We start from the raw sequence: 26,637 nt of genomic DNA on the forward strand, positions 1-26,637 counted from the left end.
CTTGTACAATCACTTTGCTTTGTTTGTTAGCATTTTCTAGGAAGGCTTAGAATGTATATACCCTATAACCCAAGAATTCTATTCTCAGGGTCAAGACTATTCCTAGCAGTATTGTTCATAATAGCAAAAAAAGAAAAAAGGAAACACTCCAAATATCTATCAACAATAGAATGAATAACTGAATGTTAACTCATTCACACAATGGAATGCTATTTTGAAAAAAAAAAAGTTGAGAGAAGATTAACTGTTGTTATAACCCAGTAATTCTCCATCTGCTAGAAGATGGAACCTCTCTTGGGTTCCTTGAACCCGAGTTGTTTTTGCAAAAATTCTTGAAGAGGAAGGTATGCATCAGACATGACCACTGGGGTATTAACCACGAGCTTAACTAATCAGGAGATGCCAGACAGAACAATAAAGCATTCAAGGCTAGGGTCTAGTAAATATTAAGAAATATAAAATAAACAACTTGTACAGCTACTAACTGCTGATATCTGCTTCTGTACACGTAGCTTGCTTGCTCTGCTAAACTCTTGAGTAACTCCTGTCCTATATAAGCAACCCACCCCCTGAGCTCGGGGCTGCAGTTCTCCTCTGTGTAGGTTGGCTGCAGTCTCTGCACAGGTAATAAAGCTCCTAATATTCAAAATTACTTTGTGTCCGAGTGAGTTCGATTCTCCTGGGTTACAACACTGTAGTTATATACATTTTAAGTTTGGGGTAAACCTCAAAAACATAATGTGGAAGGAAAAGCCTAAGTACCAAAAGAATATGTAATGGTATGTGGTTGCATTTACTTAAAGCTCAAAAACAGAACAAATACATACATTTTCTTAGTTTCATGTAAATATATATTTTTTAAATTTTAATATAAGAAAAAATAAAACAATGATTGACACAATATTCAGGATCGTATTTACCTGGGTAAGGATGCAGAAGAGAAGGGAACACAGTGGAAGAATGTACACAGTGGGCTTCAAAGTACCGGTAAAATATTCTCTATTTTTAGCTGGATTGGAGGGTACCTGAATGCTTATTTTATTATTCTTTAAACCACATAAATGCTTTATATGCCTGTCATAAATTGAGATCCTTGGAACACAGCCTCCGAGATAGAGATTATCATGCAAGAGATTATTTGGGAGTATTTGGGAATCAACAACTATGGCAGGAAATTGAAGGAAATAGAATAGTATAGGGAAAGAATTTGATCTGCAATGGGCAGACTTGCAATACAAGTCTCAATGGAGGTTTCAGCCAACTGCACAGGGAGTTTTGAAGCTGGGATAGCCCTTCAGAGTTGTCCTGATTTGGTGGTGATGGGAGACCAGTCTTTATATACTCATGTTGATCAGTCAGTGGATGCAAGCCACCCTTGGGAGAAGATCTTGACCTTGAGAAACGCAGATCTCTTCAGCTGAGGCCATCCACACAACTGCAGGCTCACAACTGAGGGCTCTGCTCCTGGAAGCTGAGGCTAAGTTCTTCATTCCTGAAAGGGATTGGGCAGCACATAGCAGTGTCCATCACAACACCAATTTATGTTTAGTATTTTTCACAATAAGATTGTTTAAAAGAAAAGAAAGAATAAGGCAGAAAGGCCAAGATATAAAAGAGAAGAATCTCAGACAAGACAGGACAAAGTCAGGACCCTAAGGTGATGACATAGGATGAGGAAGAAAATTGAGCACACAGTTGGGAGTGTCTGTTCGTGGAGTTATACCTATATAGATTTTCTGCTGATGAAGGGGAAACCAGTGAATAAGACGTTATTTGGTGGTATAACACAGACTACCAAGATTAACAGAGTAGAGTAAGCTTCACAGGGTGAATTAATTTGACAACTCCCAGGAAGCTAATATTTCAAATTGGGCCTTTACTTTGTCCCAACCCAACTGTAAGGGACCTACTCAACATCTCCAAGCTAGTAAGTAATAGGACCAGCTCTGAATCTGAGCAGCTTGACTTCAGAGACTATCTTCTGTCTGAACACTCAGCTGCTTCCCAGAGATGTGAAAGCATCATCCTCAGTGGAACAGGAGCTCTGTGTATTGCACAGCTCTCTGAGCAGGGTTGCAGCTTGATATGGCCAAGTTTGGAGGCTTGGTGCTGAGATGCAGACATAGCATCGAGGCATGAAGGGTGTAGGGTGACAGACAGCAAAGGCTTTGAGGATCAGAGACAACCTTACTCTGGCTCTGGCTCTGGCTCCACAGCAGCTCCCACAATGCCACCCTGAGCCCTCAAGACTGTTCTATATCACAGTAGTTTTCCATGAGCACAAAAGTGAGGAATAACTAGGATCATGACCTGAAGTTCTTGTCTGCAGATGGATTTTGAAAGAGTAAGGTGAGCAGTATCAGTAGATGAGGAAGGATGCTGAAAATGTACTCAATTCCTTGGAGAGGCAGCAGACGCTAAGTGGGAAAAAAAAGGGGGATTTTTTTTTTTCCAAAAACAGGAAATGTTCCTACTGGGATGGGAACTTTCAAGGTTATTCCCACAACATGGGGATTAAGACCAGACCCCTGAGGCAGACTGGCTGGGTACATGGCCTGACTCTACAATTGTATAACAAGTACATAGACAAAATACTGAAACTCTCTGTGCCTTGAGTGCAGATAAGATGGCATCCACCTCATATCACTGTCAGGAAAAGTGTGTAGAGTTAACACATGTCATGTGTTTAGAACCAGGCTTGACCCTGGTTGTTCTAAGTATCTACATGCTATTATTATCTCTTCCTGGGTAGCAGGACATTGTTTGCCTTGATAATCCCATTCCGGCCTTTCTTTTATTTTTTTCCAGGAAATCAGGGTGTGGTTCTGGGATCAAAAGCCTTCAGAGCAACAAAGTGACTAACCATTCTGCCTGAAAGGAAGGAAAGTATTAGAGCTAATAGGCTGGCTAATTCTATTTTAATTCTAGCATAAGCAGGCTAGTTGTAATATCTGGAAACACATCAAAATTCTTTTTTAAAAATTTTTTTAAAAAACACAATCACACTCTCTGGCCTTCTGGTTTCTCATATATAAAGTATGGTGGGGGTTGTGGGTTCAACTGGTGGCTCCAGTTGGGTCCCTGGTATTCCTGAGGTATCCTGGGCCTCCTGGGAGGAATGGAGGGGAAGCCGAGCAGGCAGGATTCCAGACTTTTCAACCACAGAGGCCGCACTTGAATGTGTTTTATATATTATTGTAACTTGTGTTTTATATATTATTGTAACTTAAGGACTAAGTACCTATAGATGGAAACAGAACAGAACTACAGGCCCTTGACTAAGAAGGTAATCACGTTCTTCCTGCAGTAAGAGTCTCAAAGCTCTTCCTTCTGTGATTAAGGGCACAGCTATTAAAATATTGCTGTAGCAGGTTTGGCTCAGCAGTTAGAGCGTCAGCCTGTGGACTGAAGGGTCATGGGTTTGAGTCCAGTCAAGGGCACGTACCTGGGTTGCAGATTTGATCCCCAACACCGGTCTGGGTCATGCAAGGTCATGAGGGGTCATGTGGGAGGCAACCAATCAATGTGTCTCTCTCACATTGATGTTTCTCTCTCTCTCTCTCTCTCTCTCTCTCTCTCTCCACTACCTTCCCTTCCTTCCACTATCTCTAACAATAATTTTTTTAATGTATATATATATATATATATGATACCCTTTTCTTTAATTCATGACAAATCCAAATGAGCACAATTTAGAAAGCAGCATGGAGGAGAATGCACAAATTAAATTCCTGTGTCGGTATTAATGTAGTGCCATAGAAACAGAGATGCTTTGAAAATTTAAGGCAGTTTAAAATATTTTTATTTTGCCCGGCCAGAGTTGCTCAGTGGTTGACGACCCATGCACCAAGAGGTTGCTGGTTCAATTCCTGGCCAGGGCACATGCCCAGTTTGTGGGCTGATCCCCAGTGAGGGGCATGCAGGAGGTAGCCAATAGATGTTCTCTCTCATTGATGTTTCTGTCTCTCTCCCTCTCCTTTCCTCTCTCTCTAAAATCAATAAAGGGGGGGACAGCATAGAGGTTTTAGATAGAGCCTGGAAAAAGCACAAAAGCAGAGGTGTGAGGAAAGCATTTGAGACCAGCTGTGGGGCTGGTTAGAGTTTCACCTGCAACTAAGACTAGATGTCTTTTTTGGGACTGCTTTCTTTTCTTTTATATATATATTTTTATCTTCACCTAAGGACACCTTTGCATTTATCTTCAGATAGAGCAGAAGGGAGAGAGGGAGGAAGAGAGAGAGAAACATTGATGTGAGAGAGAGACACATCGAGTGGTTGCCACCTACACGACCCCAACTGGGGCCGGGGACAAACTGCAACTGAGGTACGTGTCCGAAGCAGGAACTGAGCCCTGGTCTCTCTGGTCCACGGGCCAATGCTCTAACCAGCCAGGACGGGACTGCTTTCTTAACTGAAGCAACATTTTACCCAATTACACTTAATATAATAGTTAAAAATATTCATATACAGCCCTGGCTGGTTTGGCTCAGCAGTTAGAGCATCAGCTGGCAGAACAGAGAGACCGAGGTTCAGTTCCCATGAAGGGCACGTACCTTGTTTGCAGTTTCTCTCTGGCCCCTGTTGGGGTCCTGCAGATGGTAGCCAGTCAATGTGTCTCTCTCACATCAATGTTTCTCTCTCTCTCTCTTCCTCCATCTCTCCCTCCTGCAGATACATGCAAAAATGTCCTCGAGTGAGGATAAAAAAACAAAATAAACTATATATATATATATATATATATATATATATATACACACACACACACACACACACATACATACATATACACACATATATTCATGGAAATTAAATAAGACTTTTTCTAGATCAGTGTTTTCTATACTATTGTTTAGAGAAAACTATTCTTGGTGAAGTTAAGAAAAATATCCAATATGATTCTATTATTTAGCTGTTGGACACTTTAATATGTCTCAGAGCCTTTATCCTAGGGTGAGATGCTAAGAGGAGAATCTATGCAATGTTGGTAGCATTCAGCCTATTGGGAACATTTTCTTAACCCTTATTTTCATTGTCTAGATCAGCACTGTCCAATATAAATATAGCTATATGTGATTTTGTAATAGCCATTGGTAATCAGTGAGATTTTTACATAGCTGCCTTAGATCTCTGGAGTCTTGCAGGTGTCCTCTGTCTAGCTAATCCTTCTAGTTTGCTAGTGACCAGATACTTTGTGATCACATGATCATCTCTGTTCCTGTTATATAGGACTGACTGAAATGACCACTGGATTGAGCATAAAAAAGAGGATTAAAGAGTCAAACTCCGGAGAAACAAAGGCAGTGTGTGGAAGGACTCAGAACATGTGAAATTCCTTAAATAAAAATTTATTAATTTTAAATTATTATGCCTATGTTACAAATAATAAAAACCCTACACTTTTAGTAAAAAGTCAAAAAAAAAAAAAAAGAAAAGAGGAGTATCTAAGATAGTTTCTCAAGCTTACTTGACAAGAAAATCCTTTATTCTTGGAACACTGATAACATTACCTGGAACCAATGTTTTGCTGAATATTTTGGAACTTACTAATCAAGATTAGAGTACTAAACCTGCTGCATAGTAAAATGCAGTATAATTTTTATGAAATGTAACCTCTGTAACTTATAAGGGTAGAAACACAATCTTTTCTTCCAGTTTCAGACATGGAGGAGTTGCGTGCTTGATTTGTATATAGTTTGAGTTACAGTAAATTCTTCTGAACTGGTCCTGAGTAACCACTACCTTGGTCCCCAGATCAGTTCCCATTACACACCCAAACTGCAAGACACTTCACATCAGTGGAGCCATTGCCTTGGTTTACAAAGCTTAGCCTGGCAATAGTTTGAGTTTTACAACTTTTTAATACAGTCTTTCTTAGTTTTTCATAAAATAAACAAAAATAAATGTAGTTTAAGTAGAAGATTGGAACATTCCAGGGTTTTCATGTCTTCTTGTTTGTTTGTTTGTTTAGTTGCATTCCTATTATATTTATTTATTTTTATTAATTTATTTTTGTTACAGATGTTTCTTCTTTTTTTCCTCATTGACACCCTCCTCCCCATCCCTCCCACCCAGACACGGCTTTGTTGTCTGTGTCCATCGGTTATGCATACGTGCACATAAGTTCTGTGGTTTATCTCTTCCTTCCGCCCCCCAAATCGCTCTTCTGAGGGTTATCAGTCTGTGCCCTACTTCCATGTCTCTGGGTCTACCCTATTCCTCAGACTGTTATGTTCATTATATTCAACAATTAAGTGAGATTATGTGATATTTGTCTTTCTCTGCTTGTCTTGTTTTCCTTAGGATAATACTTTCCAGGTCCCTCCATGTAGTCTCAAAGAATGAGAGATCTTTCTTTCTTACAGCTGCATAGTACTCCATTGTGTATATGTACCACTGATTTTTTATCCATTCGTCTACTGATGGACACTTGGGCTACGTCCAGATCTTAGCTATTGTTCTGCTATGAACATGGGGAAACAATTATTCTATCTGATTGGTGTTTCAGGCTTCTTAGGGCACATTCCTAGAAGTGGGATCACTGGGTCAAATGGAAGTTCATTTTTAATTCACTGAGGTAACCCCATAGTGTTTTCCATATTGGTTGCACCAGTCTGCATTCCCACCAGCAGTGTACTAGAGTACCCTTTTCTCTACACCCTCGCCAACACCTATTTGATGATTTGTTGATGGCAGCCATTCTGGCAGGTGTGAGGTGATACCTCATTGTTGTTTTAATTTGCATCTCTCTGATGATTAGTGATGTTGAGCATTTCTTCATATGTCTCTTAGCCATTTGTATGTCCTGTTTAGAGAGGTGTCAATTTAGCTCCTCTGCCCATTTTTTAATTGTGTCCTTTGTCTTCCTTTTGTTCAGTTTCATGAGTAGTCTATAAATTTTGGAAATTAACCCCTTATCTGATGTATCATTGGCAGTGATGCTCTCCCATACAGTGTGTTGCCTTTCCATTTTGATGATTGTTTCTTTTGCTGTGCAGAAGCTTTCTAGTTTGATGTAGTCCCATGTGTTCATTATTTTCCTTTGTTTCTGTTGCCTTAGATGATGTATCAGTGAAAATTCTGCTGCGTATGATGTCTGAAATTTAGTTGCGTACATTTTCTTCTGGAATTTTATGGATTCATGTGTCACATTTAAGTCTTTTATCCATTTTGAGTTTATTCTTGTATATGGTGTAAGTTGATGGTCTAGTTTCATTTTTTTGCAAGTAGCTGTCTAATTTTCCCAACACCATTTATTAAAGAGGCTGTCTATACTCCATTGTATCCTCTTGCCTCCTTTGATTAATATTAATTGAGCATAATGTTTTGGGTACATTTCTGGGTTCTCTGTTCTGTTCCACTGCTCTATGTGCCTGTTCTTGTGTCAGTGCCAGGCTGTTTTGATTACAGTAAGGTTTTTAGTATAACCTGATATCTGGTATTGTGATCCCATCTACTTTGTCCTTTTTTCAAGACTGCTGTGGCTCTTTAGGGTTTTTTTTTTTGGTTCCATATGAACTTTTGAAGGATTTTTTCTAGTTCTGTGAAATATGTCATTGGTATTTTGATGGAGATTGCATTGAATCCATATATTACTTTAGGTAATATGGACATTTAAATGATGTTAATTTTTCGAATCCATGAACAAGGTATGTACTTCAACTTTTTTATATCTTCTTCCATTTCTTTTTTCAATGACCTGGACTTTTCTGGAAATAGGTCCTTTATTTCTCTGATTAAGTTTATTTCTAGGTATCTTATTATTATTATTATTATTATTATTATTTTGCTGCAATGGTAAAAGGGATTGTTTTTTTAGTTTCTCTTTCTGTCAGTTCATCCTTGGTGTATAAGAATACCATCGATTTCTGTTTTTTTTTATTAATTAATTAATTTTTGTTACAGATGTTTCTCCTTTTTCCCCCACTGATTCCCCCCATCCCCTCCCTCCCTGCCCTGTCCCCAGCTTTGTTGTCTATGTCCATTGTTCATGCATACATGCATATAAGTTCTGTGGTTTATCTCTCCCCCAACCACCCCCTCCTCTGGGGATTATAGTCTATACCACACTTCCATGTCTCTGGAACTACCCCATTCCTCAGACTGTTATGTTCATTATATTCCACAAATAAATGAGATCATATGATACTTGTCTTTCTCTGTTTGGCTTGTTTCACTTAGGATGATACTTTCCCGGTCCCTCCATGTAGTCTCAAAAGATAGGAGATCTTTCTTTCTTACAGCTGCGTTGTACTCCATTGTGTATATGTACCACTGCTTTTTTATCCATTCGTCTACTGATGAACATTTGGGCTGTTTCCAGATCTTAGCTATTGTAAATAGTGCTGCTATGAACATGGGGGTACATATATTCTTTCTGATTGGTGTTTCAGGCTTCATAGGGTATATTCCTAGAAGTGGGATCACTGGGTCAAATGGAAGTTCCATTTTTAATTTTTTGAGGTAACACCATATTGTTTTCCAAAGTGGCTGCACCAGTCTGCATTCCCACCAGCAGTGTACTAGAGTTCCCTTTTCTCCACACCCTCACCTATACTTGTTGTTTAATGATTTGTTGATGGTGGCCACTCTGACAGGTGTGAGGTGATACCTCATTGTTGTTTTAATTTGCATCTCTCTGATGATTAGTGATGTTGAGTATTTCTTCCTATGTCTCTTAGCCATTTGTATGTCTTGCTTGGAGAGGTGTCTATTTAGCTCTTCTGCCGATTTTGTAATTGGGTTCTTTATATTCCTTTTGTTAAGTTGTATGAGCACTCTATATATATTGGAAATTAACACCTTATAACATATATCATTGGCAATTATGCTCTCCCATACAGTGGGTAGCCTTTCCATTTTGATGATTGTATCTTTTGCTGTGCAGAAGCTTTTGAGTTTGATGTAGTCCCACCTGTTCATTTTCTCCTTTGTTTCTATTGCCTTAGGTGATGTATCAGTGAAAATTCTGCTGCGTATGATGTCTGAAATTTTGTTGCCTACAGTTTCTTCTAGGGTTTTTATGGATTCAAGAGTCATATTTAAGTCTTTTATCCATTTTGAGTTTGTTCTTGTGTAGGGTGTACGTTGATTGTCTAGTTTCATTTTCCTGCATATAGCTGTCCAAATTTCCCAACACCATTTATTAAAGAGGCTGTCCTTCCTCCACTGTATGCTCATACCACCTTTGTCAAATATTAATTGAGCATATTGCCTTGGGTCCATTTCTGGGTTCTCTGTTCTGTTCCACTGGTCTAGATGCCTGTTCTTGTGCCAGTACCAGGCTGTTTTGATTACAGTGGCTTTGTAGTATAACCTGAAATCTGGTAGTGTGATCCCTCCAACTTTGTTCTTCTTTTACAAAATTGCTGTGGCTATTTGAAGTCTTTTTGGTTCCATATGAACTTTTGAAGTACTTGTTCTAATTCTGTGAAGTATGCCATTGGTATTTTGATGGGGATTGCATTGAATCTATAGATTGCTTTGGGTAGTATGAACATTTTAATATTAATTCTTCCGGACCATGAACAGGGTATGTGCTTCCACTTTTTTATATCTTCCTCTTTTTTTTTTTTCAATGACCTGTAGTTTTCTGCGAATAGGTCCTTTATTTCTTTGGTTAAGTTTATTCCTAGGTATCTTATTTTTTTTGCCACAATGGTAAATGGAAATTTTTTCTTAGTTTCTCTTTCTGTGAGTTCATCATTGGTGTATAAGAATGCCATCGATTTCTTGACTTTAATTTTGTATCCTGCTACTTTGCCAAATTAATTTATTAAGTCTAGTAGGTTTTTGATGGTGTCTTTAAGATTTTCTATGTATAATATCATTGAATCTGCAAATAATGACAGCTTCACTTCCTCCTTTTTAATGTGGATCCCTTTTATTTTTTCCTCAGGTCTGATTGCTATGGTTAAGACTTCCAGTACTATGTTAAATAAGAGTGGCGACAGTGGGCATCTTTTCTTGTTTCTGTTCTTAATGGAAATGCTTTGAATTTTTGCCCTGTGAGTATGATGTTGCCGGTAGGTCTTTTATATATGGCCTTAATTATGTCAAAATATGATCCCTCTATTCCCACATTGCTGAGCATTTTTATCAAAAAAGGGTGCTGGATTTTGTCAAATGCTTTTTCAGCATCTTTTGATATGGTCATGTGGTTTTTCTCTTTTATTTTGTTTATGTGGTGTATCACAGTTATTGATTTGTGAATATGGGACCAACCTTGCATTCCTGGGATGAATCCCACGTGGTCATGGTGAATAATTTTTTTGATGTATTACAGGATTTGATTTGCTAGTATTTTGTTCAGGATTTTGGCGTCTATGTTCTTCAGGGATATTGTACTGTAGTTTTCTTTCTTTGTAGTGTCTTTTTTTGGTTTTAGAATTAGAATTATGCTGGCCTCATCAAACAAGTTTGGAAGTCTTCTTTCTTATTGAATTTTTTGAAGTAGTTTGAAAAGAATGGGTGTTAGTTTTTTTTTAATCTTTGGTAAAACTCCCCCATGAAGCCATCTGGGCCTGGGTTTTTGTTTCCTGGGAGAGTCTTGATTACCTGTTCAATTTCCTTCGTTGCTATTTGTCTGTTCAAATTTTCTATTTCTTCCTGGTCCAGTTTTGAGAGACTATGTGTTTCTAGAAATTTGTCCATTTTGCTTAGATTGTTGAATTTTTTGCCATGTAATTGTTCCTAGTAGTTGTTAATGATCCTTTGTATTTCTGTGGTGTCAGTTGTTACTTCTCCTCTTTCATTTCTGATTTTGTGTATTTTGGATCTCTCTCTTTGTTTCTCAGTGAGTCTAGCTAAAGGTCTATCAATCTTGTTTATCTTTTCAAAAAACCAGCTCTTTGTTTCATTGATCCTTTGAATTGTTTTTTTTGGACTCTCTATCATTTATTTCTGCTCTGATCTTTACTATTTCCTTCCTTCTACTTGCTCTGCGGTTTTATTTTTGTTTGCTTTCAAATTCTTTAAGTTATGAGGTTAGATAGTCTATTAGAGATTTTTCTTGTGTTTTGAGGTAGGCCTGTAGTGCAATGAACTTCCCTCTCAGAACTGCTTTTGCCGCATCCTATAGATATTGTCTTGTTGTGTGTTCATTTTCATTGTTTTTCAGCAAGTTTTTAATTTCTTACTTGATCTCCTTGGTAACCCATTCATTGTTTAATAACGTGCTATTTAGCCTTCATGTGTTCAAATGTCTGTTCATGTTCTTGTTGCAATTGATTTCTAGTTTCATGCCATTGTTATCTGAGAAGATGCTAGATATTATTTCAATGTTCTTGAACATGTAGAAACTTAGTTTGTGTCCTCACATGTGGTCTATCTTTGAGAATGTCCCATGTGCCTTTGAGAAGATTGTGAATTCTGTAGTTTTGGGGTGTAATTCTCTGTAGATATCTATTAAATCCATTTGGTCTATTGCTTCATTTAGGGTCTCTGTTTCCTTGCTAACTTTTTTGTCTAGATGATCTATCCAGTGATGTCAGCAGGGCGTTGAAATACCCTGCTATGAATGTATTGCTATCAATTTCTCCTTTGAAATCCCCCAGATTTTTAATATATTTTGGTGCTCCTATATTGGGTGCACATATGTTTACCAAGGCTGTATCTTCCTGTTGGAGAGATCCTTTGCATATTATGTAGTGGTCTTCTTTGTTTCTAGTTATGGCCTTCATTTTGAAACTTATTTATCAGATATGAATGTTGCTACCCCAGATATTCTTTTCTTTCCATTTGCTTGGAAGATTTTTTTTTCATCCCTTCACTCTCAACCTATGTGTGTCTTTTGTTGTGAGATGGTTCTCTTGTAAACAACATATAGGTGAGTCATGCTTTCTTATCCAATCAGCAACTCTGTCTTTATTGAAGCCTTCAATCCATTTACATTTAAGGTGATTATTGATATGTACTTTTTTGTTGCCATTTTTGTTTAATGTGGTTATATTTTTCTTTCTATTTCTTCTACTAATTACAGCTGTCTTTTTTACATTTCTTGCCATGCTGGATTGGTGCTAATATATTCCCTTAGCTTTTTTTGTTTGGGAAGCTCTTTATTTGACCTTCTATTTTGAATGATAGCCTTGCTGGGTAGAGTAATCTTGGATTCAGATACTTGTTCTTCATGACTTTGATTACCTCATGCCATTACCTTGTGGCCTGTAGTGTTTCTGCTGAGAAATCAGCTGAGAGCATTATGGGGGTTCCTTTGTAGGTAACCTGTTGCTTATCCCTTGCTGCCTTTAGAATTCTCTTTGTCTTTAATTTTTGGCATTTTGATTAGTATGTGTCTTACTATGTGTCTTGGTGTGGGCCTGTTTGGGTTCTTCGTACTTGGGGCTCTCTGTGCTTCTTCAACTTGAATGCCTTCTTTCTTCTTCACCAAATTACAGAAGTTTTCTGTCACTATTTCTTCAAATATATTCTCTAACCCTTGCTCATTTTCTTCTTCCTCGGGGACTCCTATGATGCAAATATTATTATATTTCCAGTTGTCCCACAGTTCTCTTAAGCTGTCTTTCTGTTTTTTTAATGTTTTTTTTTTTTCCTTTTGGTTTTCTGATTGGTTGATTTTTTCTACCCTGTCTTCTAATTCACTGATCCAGTCCTCAGCTTTCTCTTCTTTGCTATTTAGACCTTCTAATGTGTTCTTTATTTATGATATGTCATTCTTCATTTCTTCTTGGTGGTTTTTAATTTCCCGTTGGTTGATTTTTAACATCTCTATGTCCTTACTCATACTGTTGAGCTTCCTCCAGATCATGGCTCTGAATTCTAGCACTGTTAACTTGCTTAACTGCATTTCATTTATCTCATCTTTGGTACAAGTATTTGTTCTTTCATTTGGGATTTGTTTTTTTGTTTCACCATTTTAGCATTCTCAGCGGGTTTTGGAGCCTTCCAAATTTACCTGTGGGTGTTGCTGTTCTGCTGTTTGTGGCTCCCACTACTGGGTTTGGATGAGTGAGGGAGGACCCACATTACAAACCACTGTTAAGTCTTACTTTTCTGGGTAGAGTTGCAAGCCCAGGAAATGTTCATTTATCCTCTAGCTTTTGGCCTGGAGGCTAGCAGTTGTGGTTACTTGAAGAGCCTTGGCTTCTTTGAATGAAAACCTCCCTCAGGTGTTCAGCTAAGGTAATTTCTCGAGGGCAGATGCTGGTTGTTAATGAGCCTCAATTTGCACTCAATGGCCCACTTAGGTGGGGTTGACTCTCTGAGGGAGGGGCCACCTCCTCTTTCCAGAGCCCTGGGAAGGAGTAAGTTGACCACCATCTTGCGTAGCCACAACTCAGCAAAAGCTCTGAGCACCCTCTGAATCCCAAGTATCCCCACACAGTTCCAGTCCAGTCTTCCCTCCCTCTGCTGGAGCCAAGGTGAGTGGTTGTGGCTATTTTAGCACTCTATCCTGGCTCTCTGCACTGTGGAGCCGCTTGGGAGTTTAAACCTCACCCCGTTGCTCACAGCCAAGACCACTGCTGTTTGTGGGTTCCCAGCCCCCTTCTCACACCTCTGCAATCCTACTAGGATTGATTCAGTGTCCCTGGTTATATGGTCCTTGCAAGCTGCTTTTCTGTTGCTTTTCCCCAACGATTTGTCTTTATTTTAGTTGTAATTCCAATTTGGTCCTGGGAGATGGTCAGTGTAGCTTCCATTCACTCTACCGCCATTTTGGAATTCTCCGAATTGCTGCCGATCTTATCTGGAGCAAACCACAGGGAAGTGACTACACCGACTGCCCGCACCTTTCTCAGTGCTTCTGCTTTCAATCTACATGTCTTAAATTATGTAAGTATTCAAGTATTTTCTTTCTTTTGTACTCATTACCACCTCTTCAAGAGAAGTAAAGATGATACCCAAGAGTTCTTTTTAGCTCTAGAAAAGAATGGCTAGGAGCAAAAGAATATTAAACTTAATTAAAATGTGCCTGCAATTTTATACATTTCTTTGGGCTCTCTTTACCTCCCATGAGCACTAAATTTAATCAGGTGGCTCATTATTCTAAGAATTACTTTAACAAGATTGTACCAGAAAACAAAAGAATTACTTGATTTATATTTTAAAGTATTGGCCATGCCTATGATTTAAAAACAAAATAAATCAAAGGGCTTATATAATTATTACTCAAATAAAAATAAATTATTACTTATTAATAAAAGAACAATTTTTGTATTACATATGCTTATGTAATTATATACATACATGGATATATGTATATTACATATATATACATAAGTGTATAGTGAGAGAGACAGAAATAGGCTTATGAGGTTATGAAGGCTGAGAAGTCCCATAATTTGCCATCTGCAAGCTAGAGAACCAGGAAAGCTGATGGTGTAGTTCATTTCCAACTCCTGAAAAAGTCTAGGGGCAAGTCTGAATGCCCATGAATCAGGAACACCAATGAATGTTCAAGGGCAGAAAAAGATAAATGTGTCAGCTCAATTCATCCTTCCTCCACCATTTTCTTCTATTCAGGCCCTCAGAATGGATTGAATGATGCTAACCTGCATTGGAAAGGGAGATCTTCTTTACTCAGTCTACTGATTCAAATGTTAATTTTGTCTAGAAAAACTTCATAGACACACTCAGAAATAATATTTTACCAGCTATCTGGCCAGAGAAAGGCACCTAAGAGTAGAGGCCATATGGAATGAGATCTTTACCCAGCAGAGATGACAGATACTACCAATCAGATTCTCTTTCTTGTAAGCTTGAACTGAAGACACACAGAATAGTTAACCAGTGGGATCATGAGGGAACAAAATTCTCAAGGAAGTGGAGGAGACCAGTTGAGTGGCACTTATCTTCTTCCAACCACATCCACTCTGGCTTATTCTTTTTTCTTCTTTAGATACAAAAATTGCTACCTTGCTTTATTTTATGCCTTTTTTTTTTTTTAATCCTCACCTGAGGATATTATTTTTACATTTATCTTCAGACAGAGTGGGAGGGAGAGAAAGATAGAGAGAAACATCGATGTGAGAAAGGCACATCGACTGGTTGTTACCTGCACGACCCCAACCGGGGCTGAGGACTAACCACAATTGAAGTACGTGCCCATGGCCAGAATTGAACCTGGGACTCCTTGGTCCTCAGGCCAATGCTCTAACTGCTGAGCCACACCAGCCAGGGGTATGCTTTTAATTAAGATATAATAGATAACAATATATTTCAGGTACAATATAATGATTCATGTTGTATATATTGCAAAATGATCACCACAATGAGCATTGTTAACATCCATCAGCTCCCATAGTTAACAATTTTTTTTCTGTAGTGAGAACTTTTAAAATGTACTCTCTTAACAACTTTCAAATATACAGAACAGTATTATTAACTACAGTCATCATGCTGTACATTAAATCCCCAAGACTTATTTATTTTATAAATGTAAGTTTGTACCTTTTGACTCCTTTGGTCCATTTCTACCACCTTCCACGCCTGCCTCTGGCAACCATCATTCAATCTGTTCTCTGTATCTATGAGTTAGGATTTTTTGTTGTTGTTGTTATTGTTTTAGATTCTATATACAGGGGTGGACAAAAGTAGGTTTATAGTTGTAAGTACACAAATACAGAGTTTATTCTTGTATTATTATATATTAATGATTGTATTTCCATACAAACAACTGTAAACCTACTTTTGCCCACCTCTGTATAAGTGGTATCATACAGTAATTGTCTTTCTCTGTCTGACTTATTTTTCATAGCACAATGCCGTCAGTGTTCATCCATGTTGTTGTAAATGGCAAAATTTCCTTCTTTTTTCTGGCTGAATAATATTTCATCGTGTGTATATGCCAAGTTTTCTTCATTCATCTGTGGATGAACCCTTGTGTTGTTTTCAAATGTTGGCTATTATAAATAATGGTACAATAAACATGGAGTACAGATACATTTTTGAGTTAGTGTTTTCTCTGGACAAGGTCCCAGAAGTGGAATTGCTGAATCATATAGTAGTTCTATTTTTAATTTTCTGAAGGCCCTTCATACTGTTTTTCATAGTGGCTGTACCAACTTTTATTCCCACCAATAGTGCACAGGGATTCCTTATTCATAGTTAAGTGCATGTTGCCATTTTATTATTTTCTGGCTATTTCATAATTCCTCTTTTCCTTTTTTCTTCTCTTATTTTCTTCCTCTGTGATTTGATGATTTTTAGTAGTGATGTACTTAGATTTCTTTCTCTTTATCTTTTGTGTATCAACAATAGGACTTTGTTTTGTCGTTATCATGAGGCTTACATAAAACATATATATATGTTAAGCTGATAACTGTGAACTCATACTCAACTCTACATTTTTACTTCTATACCATTTTGTTTTTGATGTCACAGTTTACATCTTTTTACCTTGTGCATGTGTTAACAAATTATTGTAGTTATAGTAATGTTTAATATTTTTGTCTTTTAACCTTCATAGTAGATTTATAAGTGATTTGCTCACCACTATTAAACATTAGAGTATTCTTTTGTTGTTGTTAATCCTCACCCAAGGATATTTTTCCATTCATTTCTAGATACAGTGGAAGGGAGGGAAGTGGGAGGGGAAGAGACGAAGACAGAGACAGAGAGAGAGAGAGAGAGAGAGAGAGAAACATCGAAGTGAGAGAGAGTGACACATCGATTGGTTGCCTCCCACGTAATTCCAACCAGGGCCAGGGATCAAACCTGCAACCCAGGTATGAGCTCTTGACCAGGAATTGAACATGATACCCTTCAGTCCACAGGCCAACACTCTAACCACTGAGTCAATCTGGCCAAGGCCAAGGCAACATTAGAGTATTCTGAATAACTATATATTTACATTTACCTATGAGATTTATGCTTTCATATGTTTTCCTGTTACTAATTTGTGTCCTTTGGTTTTGGCTTATGTATATTTTTTTATATTTTTTAATTTCTCAAGTACAGTTGACATACAATATTATACTAGTTTCAAGTTAGCAAAATAGTGATTAGATAGTCATATAACTTATTAAATGATTACCTGAATAAGTCTAGTACCCCATCTGATATCATACATAGTTATTATGTTATTAATGACTATATTCCCTAAACTGTAATTTATATCCCCATGACTACTTTTTTTTTAATCCTTACTCCGAAGATACTTTTTTCCATTCTTATCTTCAGATAGAGTGGAAGAGGAAGAGAGAGAGAGAGAGAGAGAGAGACAAACATTGATGTGTGAGAGAGTCACATCAATTGGCTGCCTCCTGCAGGACCCAGACCAGGACTGGGGACTGAACCGCAACCGAGGTATGTGCCCTTGACCGGAATTGAACCTGAGACTCTTTGGTTTGAGGGCAAATGCTCTTCCGTCAAGTCAAACCAGCCAGGACCCTGTGTATATTTTTATAATTGCTAATTTGTACTTCTTTTGTTTTTTGTTTTTAATCCTCACCTGAGGATATTTTTGCATTATTATTATTATTTTTTTAGATAGAGGGAGAGAGAAACATCAACATGAGAGAGAGACATTGATCCGTTGCCTTTCAAATGACCTGAATAAAATCTGCCCAACAAGACTAATTATTCTAAGTTGAACTTTTCAATTGGCCAAAGATCAAATACGCAATGTTTATACTAATAGTAGCTAACCCTTTGGTATAGCTCACAACTTTAGAATGTTGTGGAAACAACAAGACATTTTAATTTTCTAAGAGAGCCCATAAAAAATAGAAAACAGCCCTGGGCAGTGGTTAGAGCATCTGCCCTCGAACCAGAATCTTGGGTTTGATTCCAGTCAAGAGCATGACCCTCGGTTGCAGTTCAGTCCCTGGTCCTGGTGAGGGTCGTTTGGGAGGCAACCAGTCAATGTGTCTCTCTCACATTAATGTTTTTCTCTCTCTCTGTCTCTCTTCCTTTCTCTCCCTCCCTCCCACTCTAACTGAAGATAAGTAGAAAAATATTCTTGGATGAGGATTAAAAAATAAAAAATGACAGAATTATTAGATGTAATACAAAAATTTAAACAATTGACAATTATCAAAATTCCAGGACATTCTAAAACTGCCACCATGGAAGCAAAAGGATATTATTTAACTAATACTACAGCTAGACCCGTTTTACCATTCCCAAGGAAAATGGACAGAGATTCCATATATCCAAGCCTTTATGGCTCTCAGAGGCAACCCTAAACTATAAACTGTCTACAAATTTTTTAAAAATACATAAATGAAAAGAAACATTCCAAAAATAAATAAATAAATTTTCCAGTTTATTATTAAGGTATTAAAGTAAGTAAACAAACAAACAAATAAATACATAAATAAAATACTGTCCTCATTTTACAATATAGTTTTTACAGGGGCAAAGATGTGACTCCAAAACATCAAAAGCCCACCAAATTCTTTTACCTTCCCCCAAACTCCCCTATTCATCTTAAGAACCTTATAAATAATTGACTTTATAAAACAAATGTCTTAGCACCTTTAAAATGCAAATACCTGATCTTCTTCAAAAACTTTTATCTAAACCGTCTTTTAAAATACAAACCTATAAAAAAAATTTTATTGCAAAAAAGCCTTAGCCATCTAAACAAATCATTTTAGCCCTGGCCGGTTTGGCTCAGCGGTTAGAGCATCGGCCTGTGGTCCAGAGAGGCTTGGGTTCGGTTCCCGCTAAGGGCATGTACCTTGGTTGCAGTTTGTCCCCGGCCCTGGTTGGATTGTTGTGCGGGTGGCAACCACTCGATGTGTCCCTTTCACGTTGATGTTTCTCTCTCTCTCTCTCTCTCTCTCTCTCTCCTCCTCCCACTCTATCTGAACAAAATATGGAAAAATGTCCTCGGGAAAAATGTCCTGGGGTGAGGATTAAAAAAATAAACAAATCAATTTCTAAAATTAACAAATTCAATAAGTTATTAAATAACTAAATATTTTATAATGTAAAATACTAAAACATTAATTGCTAAGCAAGTCTTAAATTAGCCTGCTTATGGCTTTTGTTACAGAAGGTCAGTAAAATAAATTTGGAACTATTAATAAATGTCTAATACTTTATTAGAGATGTATTTCATGAAGGTATTTTTGTCAACGGAAAAACCTATGTTTCCAAAGGTTATAAAATGTATTCATAAAAGTCAGTCTAGGAAATACTATTTATTTATTTTTATTTATTTAATTATTTAATTTTACATTAGAGGACTTACACCTTCCAATTCTTTAAAATTTGTTTTTATTGATTTTTTATTTTATTTTATTTTATTTTAGAGAGAAAAGAAAGGAGAAGAAAATAGAAACATTGATGTGAGAAAGAAACATTGATTGGCTGCCTCTTGCATGGCCCCCACCAGGGATTAAGCCCGCAACATGGGCATGTGACCCGACCAGGAATCAAACCCGCACCTCTCAGTCAATGGGACGATGCTCAATCCACTAAGTAACACCGGCTGAGCTAATTGCTTATTTTTTTAAATTATCATTGAAAATTAAGGTTTCTAAAAATTAAAAATGCTAATTAAATTTGAAAGTATACAATTTTAAAAATAAAAGGCATGAGGTATAGGAATTCATTTAAAAAATAAATAAGTTATTCTAAAAATAGTTATTTCTAAATAAAAAGGTTTATGAAAATTATAAAAAGGCCTTTTATAGATTTTGAAAGGCTATAATAATTTATAAAAGTTTTAAGTTTATAAAAAAAAAACCCTCCCGGACTCTTTCTCATTACTTAATTTCTTAAATTAGAGCCAAGACTTTCTTTTTTCTTTTTTTTTTAATTGATTTTTTTAGAGAGAGAGGAAGGGAGAGAAAGAAACATCAATGTGGGAGAGAAACATCGATTGGCTGCCTCCTGCAAAGCCCTCACCAGAGATCAAGCTCACAACCTGGGCATGTGCCCTGACCAGGAATTGAACTGGGACCTCTCAGTCCATGGGACAATGCTCACACTGACCAGGCAAGACTTTCTCTGTTTCCACCATTCATTCACAGCCCTGAGGCATTTATTGAAAGTCTCAACAAATCTTCCTACTTAATAATTAGGACCTTCTCTCCCCTTTTCCAGTCTTAGACATTTTCAATGACAAATTTTTTAAAATTCTTACATTATTTTTCTATAAAAACAATAATTCAAATTATATAAATGGCCTTAATATATATCATCTTTATATAATATATATACTCATCTGTATATTATGTGTGGTGAATTTTCAGCCTCCTCATGACATCACTAAAATATAATATTTTTTTGACCTAAAAATATTAAATACTATATAAATTAAAATTCTAGTATGGACAAAATATTTAATAATAAAACTCTTTTTAAGTTTAACAATTTTAAAAATTGTTACTATAAAAATATATTTACTTCACCCAGGTTTACAAGATGTATATATTAATAATCTTTTTGTTGTTGTTGTTCATCCTCACCTGAGGCTATTTTTCCATTAATTTTTAAATAGAGTGCTAGGAAGAGATGGGGAGAAAGAGAGAGATAACAACGTGAGAGAGACACATTGATTGGCTGCCTGTCGCATGAAAATGGCAGGATTTCATTCTTTTTTTTTATGGATGAGTAATAGTCCATTGTATATATGTACCACTTCTTTTGCTTTTTCTTTGTTTCTTTGTTTTTTTTTGTTTGTTTGTTTCCACTGTGCAGCTCACTTCAGTGCCTGAAGCCTACAGGCAGAGACTCAGCAATGGTTCAAGGCCACAATCTGCTCTGGCATGGGACATTAGTAGAGACCCAGAGGTGTACCATTTCTTTTTTATCCACATCTATTGATGAGCACTTGGGTTACTTCCATATCTTAGTTATTATAAATAATGCTGCAATAAAAATAGGGGTACATATAGTCTTTCAAATTAGTGTTTTGGATTTCTTCAGATATATAGCAAAAAGTGGAACTGTGTAGTTCTATTTTAATTTTTTGAGGAAACTTCATACTATTTTCCATATGGGTTGCACCAATTTGTAATCCCACCAACAATGAGTAAGCATGAGAGTTCTGTTTTCTCCACATCCTGGCCAACACTTGTTTGTTGATTTGTTGATGATAGCCATTCTGACAAGTGTGAGGTGATAGATCACTATGATTTTAATTTGCATTTCTCTGATGATTGGTGACATTGAACATCTATTCATATGTCTATTGACTATCTGTATGTCCTCTTTACAAATTTGTGTATTCAGGTTCTCTGCCTATTATTTATTGGATTGTTTGTTTTTTATTAAGTTGTATGAGTTCTTTATATTTTAGATATCGACCTTCTGTTAAATTTATCATCAGCAAATATCTGCCTCCGTTTAGCAGATGGTCTTTACGTTTTATTGATGATTCCCTTCATTGAGCAAAACCTCTTTAGTTTGATGTAGTCCCATGTGTCTATTTTTGTCTTTTGTTTCCTTAGCTGGAGGAGTCATATCCAAAAAAAAGGTTACTAAGAGACATATCAAAAAGTTACTGCATATGTATTCTTCTAGGAGTTTTAGGCTTTGGGTTTTGCATTTAAGTCTTTAATCCAAAATATGCTTAACTTCACCCTGGCCGGTTTGGCTCAGCGGTTAGAATGTCAGCCTGAGGACCAGAGTCTCAGGTTCAATTCCTAGTCAAGGGCATGAACGTGGGTTGCAGGTTCCATCCTTGACCTCTGTTGGGGTCATGCGAGAGGCAAACAATCAATGTGTCTCACTCACCTGGATGTTTCTGTCTCTCTCCCTCATTCCCTTCCATTCATCTAAAAAAAAAAAAAAATCAATGGAAAAATATCCTCAGGTGAGGATTAACAAACAAAGTATGCTTAACTTCAACAAATTGTTTTTTAAAAAATTCTCCTCCTTGACTTTATTTTAATAATTCAAAAGTAAGTGCAGTTTAGGCACTGGCTGGGTAGCTCAGTTGGTTAGAGGATCATCCTAATATGCCCAGGTTGTGAGTTCGATCCCCTGTCAGGACACATACAAGGAGCAACCAATGAATGCATAAGTAAGTGGAACAATGAATCAATGTTTCTCTTTTGCTCTCCTTTCCCCCCCCCCTCTCTCTCAAAGAAATAGTTTAAAAAAAAAAAAAAAAAAGGAACTGCAGTTTAGATATGTGAGATACTAAAAAAATAGCAGAGGCAAATGGTTAAAATGTCAACTAATAATAGATTCTAGTACACTAAGATTTTATTGGAATCATTGATTTACAAAACAAGTCAATGTACTATTGAAAAAGTTAATTTTAAACCATAATTAAATAACATTGTGGTCAAAATGAATATTTTCAACCCAATACCTCTATATCTTTTTGTTGTTGTTGTTAATTCTCATCTGAGGATATTTTTTCTACAGATTTGTTTAGGGAGAGTGGAAGGGAAGGAAAGAGAGAGAAACACTGATATGAGAGAGACACACACATCAATCGATTGCCTCCCGCACACACTCTGACTGACCAGGGCCAGAGAGAGAACCTGCAACCCAGGTGCATGCCCTGGAAATTGAACCTGCAACCCTTCTGTGCGCAGGCTGATGCTGATGCTCTAACCACTGAGGCACACCAGTCAGGGCAATACCTGTATATCTTGATTTAGCTTTCTGTATTAGCATCATCTTCTTGAGAAACTTAATAAGATCTTCCTTGGGAAGAAGGTGCTGCTATGGCTTCCAGCGCGGTCAGTGTGAATGCTGGCAGCTCTGTAAATGAAACTCCTGAAATTCCAGACAATGTGGGAGCTTGGCTTCAGGGTGTCTACCACTTGCCCGCCCACCGACAAGAATGATTTCCGGAGGAACGTGATCCTCAATTTGGGACTTTTCGCTGCAGGAGTTTGGCTGGCCAAAAATTTGAGTGACATTGACTTAATGGCACCTCAGCCAAGGATGTAGCCAAATGGACACATGGAACCCGTGATGTACTTGAACCTTCCAAACACAGAGCCTCCAATCTGTGACCATCAAAACACTTGCCCTGATGGCCGCTGAAGTTTGATTTAGATGGGTACCTTCCCTTTTCTGCCTGGTTTCCTTTTCTTTGCTGAGTCTACTCAGAACTCCATTCTCTGGTCAGCAGTCAGGCTTCAGCTAAAGTGTTATCCTCTGTTTTGGGAAGTTCTGTACATAATTCCTAAGTTTCTTGAGGAATAAGTTGATGGTATTTTAACAATTTTTTGAAATAAAGACTGCACATACACACACAAAGATCTTCCTTGGGCAATGCTTCCAGTGTGGATTCTCCAGTTCCAGGAGTAGCTGATGAAATCACCTCATCTCAAGCAGGATCCACCTCAAATGTCCTCCAGCCCACTGTGCCCTACCTCAGGCTCTAGGCCCCACAGCCTTGCATCCCACAACCAGGCTGCCCCTTTCCACACTTCCATCTCTTGCTTATGTTTTTTATTTTTGCTTTTTCAGACAACTGGGTGCACATGTGGAGAGTAACAGTGAGTTAATCAATGTATAACTTTGAAAGTGGTAGCAGCAGGAGCAGAAAGAAGCTGAGTCACTTTAAGGGCTAAGCACAAAGTAGGGATTAATGATATGAACAAATAACCTATATGCCAGGACAGCCTTGGCCCATTCTTGAAATGATCTTCCAGGCCCTGAAGGCAGTCTGGTCTTCAGGAGTCTGAGATGCACTTAGGGTTCTATTTTTTAAATTTGAAGTGGGGGAGTTCTTATTCTTGGGCCTCACACCAGACGAGATCCCCATCTTCTTTAATTCCCCAAGTTTTTTGTAACGAATACTTAGGACTGAAGTAACTACAATTTGCCTCTGTTCTGTGTATCTAAAAAATATCTAGCACAGAAACTAAATTTTAATTTTGTCATGTGTATATTTATCAACTGTGAAAACAAACAAACAACAGCAATTTAGATAATTTTTCTTCCTCCCTTTTTTGTTAAAAACAACCACTCTTCAGTGTGGCTCAGTGGATTGAGCATCATCCCATGGATTAAGAGCTCCCAGTTTGATTCCCAGTCAGGGCACATGCCCAGGTTGCAGGCTCAATCCCCAGATGGGGGCATACAGGAGGCAGCCAATCAATGTTTCTCACGTCAATGTATCTGTCTGTCTTTCCTTTCCTCTCTCTCTAAGATAAAAGAAAAAAGAAAAAAAAATATATATATATATATGTAAAAAAAAAAATATATATATATATATATATATATATATATAGAGAGAGAGAGAGAGAGAGAGAGAGAAAGCCACTCTGTTTAAGGTGATAAACAAATGTAAAAAGAAAATCCACCAAGTAATCTAATCATTATTGCTATATTGACTGGGGGATATGTTTAACTACAGGTGAGATTCTTTTAGGAGCTTCATTTGTTAAAATGTGACCCCTTAAAGTTCAAAATGTTTGTAGTGCATAAAACCAGTTTCACTGATGTTTAGAAGGGAAGTTTGGAAGAAATTTTATGTAACTGGTTACAGAGCCTATTTTTATGTATATTAATCAAACTTGTTATTTGTGATCATTGTGGTTGTGTGTGTTTGTGTGTATGTATGAATTATTTCAAGGATAATCATTCTATTAGTCAAAGTTCAAATATACCTTTTATTTTCTAAATTTTTTTAATTGATTTCAAAGAGAGAGAAACATCCACTTTTGTTATTGCACTCATTCATGTATTCATTGGTTGATTCTTGTATATGCCCTGATCAGAGGTTAATCCTCAACCTTGGTGTATCAGGAAACATTCTAACCAACTGAGCTACTTGGCCAGGGATACATATATCTAAAGTTTATATAATATGACAGAATAATACTAATAATGCAATGTGATTTAACCTATAATTCAATGACTTGACCTTATTGTTGAAGGTGACTACCAGAATGTACAAAATAAATGAATATGTATTCTCATGTTTTACAGTTGAATGGGTGATATATAAATTTAGGGTATCTAATCCATAAGGACGTTATAACACTTAATTACAATGTGGAAAAGTCTTAAATATTTATCACCCAAGAGTAACAAACTAATCATCCCAAATAAACCTCCATTTATATAGGGCTCCAATGTTTCTACTTTTTTGTTTTTTCAGAGTAGATCTAAATGTTGAAGTGTTTAAAAAGAAGATATCGCCCAGCCAGTGTGGCTCAGTGGTTGAACATTGACCCATGCACCAATAGTTTGCCGGTTTGATCCCCAGTCAGTATACAAGCCCAGGTTGTGGGCCAAGTCCCCAGTGGGGGGCATGCAGGAGGCAGCCAATTGATGTTCTCTCTATTTGATGTTTCTATCTCTCTCTCCATCTCCCTTCCTGTCTGTCTAAAATCAATAAAGAAAAAAAAATTTTTAATTAAAAAATAAAAGGAAGATTTCTTCATATCCTTACATTATTGTGTTTTACTGTATTACTATTTTGGAACATTGTTCTTTGTTGTTGCTATACTCTAACAAAAAGTCTGAATGTTTAAATAAGGAGCCAAATCACTGCAATAAAATTTTGTTTTGTTTCAGTTCAGCTTGTTTTCTTAGTTTAGTTGGCTGCTTCTCCTCCTCCTCCTCCTTCTCCTCCTCCTCCTCCTTCTTTTTTGAGTTTTATTTGTAAAACTCAAATAATGAAAATAGTTTATTGCTACCTAAAAATAAAAAAGCACTTTAACCTGACTTATATCATTCAGTTGTATCTCCCCTCCCCATCCTTATTACCATCATCCACTGGTTTGGTCACTCCTTTTCATTCCTTGAAGTCTATATCATCTGACACTCAATCTCCCCCAACCCCCAATTCTTGTCATTATCTTAACCTACATTAGTGTTCTCTTGATGAGCATTCAATATCTTTGGCTTCTCACTTAATTAACCTCACCCCAAGTGACCTTTTCCAACCCAACTCAGTCACTTTTTTATTAAAGTCACACCCACCTCAGATTTTGTCTACTCCTGTCCTGACTCCTTCTCCCACATCAAAGTCACTAATGTGGACATCAGTGTTCAAGCCCAACATGCTACTATTTTAGCTTTTCCTTTGAGTTGGTATCATCAGGCCTCTTCTCTTCTCACCCAAACCTCTACCTGGATAAGCTCATCTACCAAAATGGTTTGAATCCAACAACTCAAAAATTTAAATCTCCAATCCATATCTCTCTTCTGAGCTTCGGACTTATATGTTCAATAGTGTTTTCAATACATCCTCTCAGAGAGCTCCCAGGTAGCTCTAGAAAAACATTCCAAATTGATGTTCTACTCTTCCTTACTAATCTTTCCCACCTTAGTAAATGGTACCTGTATTCACCCAGTTGATTAAGCTAGAAACCCAAGTGTCATTTTTGACAATTCTTTTTTTTTCCACTTCCCATATCTAATCCATCATCAAATTTCATGTCCTCTAAAATATACTTTGAGAAAGAAAACTATAGGCCAATATTCCTGATGAACATAGATGCTAAAATCCTTAACAAAATAGTGCCAAATCAGATCCAGTGATACATTAAAAAATTATTCACCATGACCAAGGGATGGAAGGCTGGTAAAATACTAATTGAGCATATTGTCTTGGGTAAATTTCTGAGTTCTCTGTTTTGTTCAATTGATCTATATGCCTGTTCTTATGCCAGTACCAGGCTGTTTTGATTACATTGGACTTGTAGTATAATCTATCTGATATTGTAATCCCTCCTACTTTGTTCTTCTTTTTATTTATTTATTTATTTATTTATTTATTTATTACCCTCACCCGAGGACATTTTT

At 37.1% G+C, this 26,637-nt stretch overlaps 2 pseudogenes; one reads left to right on the plus strand and one right to left on the minus strand.

The window, feature by feature from the left end:
• Positions 1-20,600: 20,600 nt before the first annotated feature.
• LOC118620589 lies at positions 20,601-20,729 on the minus strand (annotated as a pseudogene).
• A 1,863-nt stretch (positions 20,730-22,592) lies between these two features.
• Positions 22,593-22,886, plus strand: LOC118620533 (annotated as a pseudogene).
• The last annotated feature ends 3,751 nt before the right edge of the window (positions 22,887-26,637 follow it).

The sequence above is a fragment of the Molossus molossus genome, unplaced genomic scaffold (assembly GCF_014108415.1).
Source record: "Molossus molossus isolate mMolMol1 unplaced genomic scaffold, mMolMol1.p scaffold_m16_p_7, whole genome shotgun sequence".
Lineage (NCBI taxonomy): Eukaryota > Metazoa > Chordata > Mammalia > Chiroptera > Molossidae > Molossus > Molossus molossus.